Source organism: Xylocopa sonorina, unplaced genomic scaffold (assembly GCF_050948175.1).
Source record: "Xylocopa sonorina isolate GNS202 unplaced genomic scaffold, iyXylSono1_principal scaffold0140, whole genome shotgun sequence".
In the NCBI taxonomy this organism is placed as follows: Eukaryota; Metazoa; Arthropoda; class Insecta; order Hymenoptera; family Apidae; genus Xylocopa; species Xylocopa sonorina.
In genome coordinates, this window is record NW_027490211.1 from 443097 (window position 1) to 447673 (window position 4577).

The following is a 4577-nucleotide window of genomic DNA, read 5'->3' on the forward strand; positions in this document are numbered from 1 at the left end:
AAAGGAGCAGGAAGTATTCGAGGATAAGCAACGAGATGAGGAAAAGCAGGAAAAACGATAAAAATATGAAAGGTGATGCAAAAAAATCGAGTGCGGGAGATATAATCCTGGAATTTAACAAGAAAACAGGTATAGAGAACAAAATAAAGGAGATAAAAGGAACTCCGGAAAGAGAATTTGAAGTAAAATATACGAGTACAAGTATAATGCCCCAACTAAGAGACAAATACCCGTTGGATTACCAGAGAAGAAATAAAGGAGGACATAAGACGAACATTGAATGAAATCGAAGGGAAGGATAGCGGTATAAATGTCAAGTTGTTAAAACAAATGTAGAGAGGCAACCAAGTCGTGTTAGTTGAATGTGAACAGGAGTACAGCAAAGAGCTGGAGAAGGTAAAACGACTCAGAACAGCATTGACATCTTGTCCCTGCTAAGTGCTACAAAGAGTAGATAAATGCTTCATATGCAGTAAACTGGGACATATCGGCAGAAATTGCAAGGAAGTCAAGGATAAAAAGGAAATCTGCAGAAGATGCGGATTCCAGAATCATTCGATGATTGATTGAGTCGCGAACAAACAGAAATGTATTATTTGCAGCGAGGCAGGAAGAAAGAATCCGTACACCAGACACGTTACCGGAGCTTTAATTGTCCGGTCTACAGAAACGCCTTGATAGAAAAGAACAGGAAACGAATATGGAATTGAAAGTTCTACAAATCGATCTGAACAGATGGCGAATCGTGTAAGAAATCATGCAGAAAATGTAAGAATACTGTCTGCAAGACAAGAACGGTGACGCTCCGATATGGATAACCGATGTTAATCGAAAATGTTCCACATGTGGCACCACGTACTCCTCGACAGGAATCGTTCATGCAATGCTCGAAGGAACAACAGTTATAAGCTGTTACTTTTCGCCTAACAGGAACGGAAAGAAATCGATGAATATGTAGCGGCTGGCAGCAGTAACAATAAAGTAATATTCACTGTAGAAATAGCTAGCACGGTTTATGGTGTGCAGGATAAGTAAGCTATCTTTGAGGAGACGTTTTAGCTTTTAATATTTTTTAAGTAACAGAAAAATAAACTTCAGTCAACGTCCTCGATAGCACGTCCATAACGCCATAAACCGAGGATTACCGGGGACCTGGGCCCAGCGGCCCAAATGGCCATGACCATTAGGCCCCAGGTAAGCGAACCTCCGGAAATCCTGCTACGTTACTGAAAATTAATATTTAACAACAATTCCCCCGCCAACGTCCGTGTCGCCCTTCCTAAGCGACAGGAATCGCTTATATATATAAAAGCGATCGCGTTTCAGTGTCTGCGTGTTAAAGCATTACAGTTCTCATGCACCATAGATCGTGATAGCGCATTCCATTTAAACGTTTCAAAGTAGGTAATATGTAATATTCGATGTAACGCGTAACGTTTATCTGATGCCACGCTCCAAAAGAATGTGAATCCTAAAGTTTCTTTGAAGGGGATAGCATATCTGGATGTCTACGTGTCGATGAAATAGAGATCTAATGCTTCATTCAACATGATGTCGTAACTCATTTCAATGAATCATGGTAAATTGCAATATTCTATGCAATATGTTATATTTGTCTGCATCTAGACTTTAGAAGGATGTGAATCCTACACTTGCTTGCAACAGAATATCGTATCCAGATCTCTACGTGTCCAAGCAACACATTTCCAATACTTCATGCAGCGCGATGTTCCCTCTCATTTCAACGTTTCAAAGCAAAGAATCTGTAATCATCTATCCATAGCATTATGCTCAACTGCTAGAGGTCGTCAATAGAATGTGAATTATATAATTCCACGCAACGGCATGGCGCTCCGTCTGTTAAAGCAATAGAGCTAGAATTCTCCATGCAACGCTATGGCATATCCCATTTCATCGTTTCAAAGTAAATATGCTATAATCTCTTATGCATAGCACTATGCTTACCTGCTTTAAAACTTCATAAGAATGTAAATACTACAGCTCCATGCAACCGGATTGCCCTTCGTAGCGTCTATATGTCGAGACACTAGAGTACTTATGCACCATGCAATGCAATGACTTATCTCATTTCAATGTTTCGAATTAAGTAAGCTGTAATCTTCCATACATAGCATTATAATCATCTGCTTCTACACTACAAAAGAATGTGAATTCTATAGATGGAATGGCGTTTCATAGTGTCCGCGTGTAAAAGCAATAGATTTCTACTGCTCCCTGCAACCCAATGACGCAGCTAATTTCAGTGTATCAAAGTAAGTAAGCTGTATTCTTCTGTGCATAACATTATGCTTGTTTGCTTCTGCACTTCAAAGTAAAGTGATTTCTACAGTTCCATCCAACAGGATGGCGCTTCATAAAGTCTGCCTGTAAAAGCGATGGAGCTCTATTGCTCCATGCATTGCGATGGCGCATCCCATGCCAACGTATCAGAGTATGTAAACTGTAATCTTCTAAGCATGGTATTATGCTTATCTGCTTCAAACTTCAAAGGAATGTGAATTCTACAGTTTTTTGGAATGGGATGGCGCTTCCCAGTTTCTGTGATTTAAAGCAATGGAGATCTAACCTCCATGCAACGCGATGGCGCATATCATGCCAACGTTTCAAAGTACGTAAACTGTAATCCATGCATACTATTACGGTTATCTACTTCTGGACTATATAAGTTTGTAAATTCTACATATCCATGCAACAGTATGGTGCTTCAGTGTCTGCGTCTCAAAATTATAGATTTATAATGCTTCATGCAAAGTGATGGCTCATCTCTTTTCAACGGTTCATAGTCAGTAAGCTGTAATCCTCTATGCATCGCATTATGCTTATCTGCTTCTACATTTGAAAAGAATGTGATTCTATGGTTGTCTGTGTTGCATTATTTCACATGCCAACGGCGGAACAAAAGTGGATTTTGTGTTAAGAAATAGAATCCAGTATATAAACTGTAGAATAGTTCTATCAGTTCGAGTAGGGTTCCCGACTGTTCATACCTAGAGGCCTGAAAGAATAACACGTGCAGACTTTGCGTTGTCAATTCTTTCTTGGTGGGGAGGACCCTAAATTTCCTATGCAGAGTCCGCAAAATTAGTAGAGCTTACAATACGTACGGACGTGCCTTCAAACTTTAAGAATAATGCTAAAGACTGTAAAGAACTCTGGGCAGCTTTTCATTTATTATTGTTACCAATAATTCAATACTAAAGAACGTGTATTCTACAGATCCATGCAATGGACTGGCGCTTCATAGTGTCTGCGTTTTAAAGCAATGGAGTTCTATTGCTCCATCCGATGCGATTGTGCAACTCATTCTACGATTCAAAGTAAGTATGCTGTATTCTTCTATGCATAGTATTATGCTAATCAGCTTTGGCACTTCAAAAGAATGTGAATTCTACATGTCCATGCAACAAGATGTCCCTTCATACAGTCTGCCTGTTGGTACAGCAGGGTCCTAATGCTCCATGACTTGCGGTGGCAAATCTCACATCAATGTTTCCGAGTAAGTAAGCTGAAACATTCTATGCATAGGATTACGCTTGTTAGCTTTTACACTTCAAAGATATGTGAATTATGCAGTTTCTTGAAACGGGATTGCGCTTCGAATTGTCTGCGTGTCGTAACAATAGAGCTCTAATGCTATATGCAATGCAATGGGCCATTTCATTTCAACGTTACAAACTTTGTAAGCAGTAACCTTATATGCATAGCATTATGTTATCGGGGTCCGTCTGCATAGTGTCTGCGTGTCAAGGAAGTAGGGTTTTAGTGCTCTATGCCATGCGATAGCGCATCTCATTTCAACATATAGAAGTAAGTAAGCTGTAATTTACTATGCATGGCATTATACCGTCTGCTTCTACTCTAAAAGAATGCAAGTTCTACAGTTCCACGCAACAGGAAGAAGCTTCATAATGTCTACGTGTCAGAGCAACGGAGTTCTAATGCCCCATTCAGTACGGGGGTGAATCTCATTCCAACGTTTCAATCTAAGTAAACTCTATTCCTCCATGCATAGCATTGTGCTTCTCTTCTTGTAAACTTCAAGAGAATGTGAATTCTACAGTTCCCTGCAACGGGATGGAGCTCTACAGTGTCTGCGTTTCAAAACAGTAGGGTTCTAGGGCTCCATGCAATGCCATGGCGAATTTCATTCCAACGTTTCAAGGTGGGTAATCTGTAATCTACTATGCAAAGTAATATACTCAACTGCTTTTACACTTCTAAGGAATGTGAAATCTACAGTTCCATGCAACGGGATGGCGTTTCACTCTTCCTTCGTGTCAAAGGAGTAGAGTCCTATTGCTCCATGCAATGCGATTTCGCATCTCATTTCAACGTTTCAAAGTAAGTGAGCTGTATTTTCTACGCAGAGCATTATGCTTATCTGCTTCTACACTTCAAACAAATGTAAATTCGACTGTACCTTACATCGGGCTGGGGTTTCATATTGTCTGCTTATCAAAGCTGTAGTGATCTAATGCTCCACACAATGCGATGGCATATCTGATTTGTACGCTTAGCACGTTGACGCCGGCGTGCATCACAGATGGGTCACACGT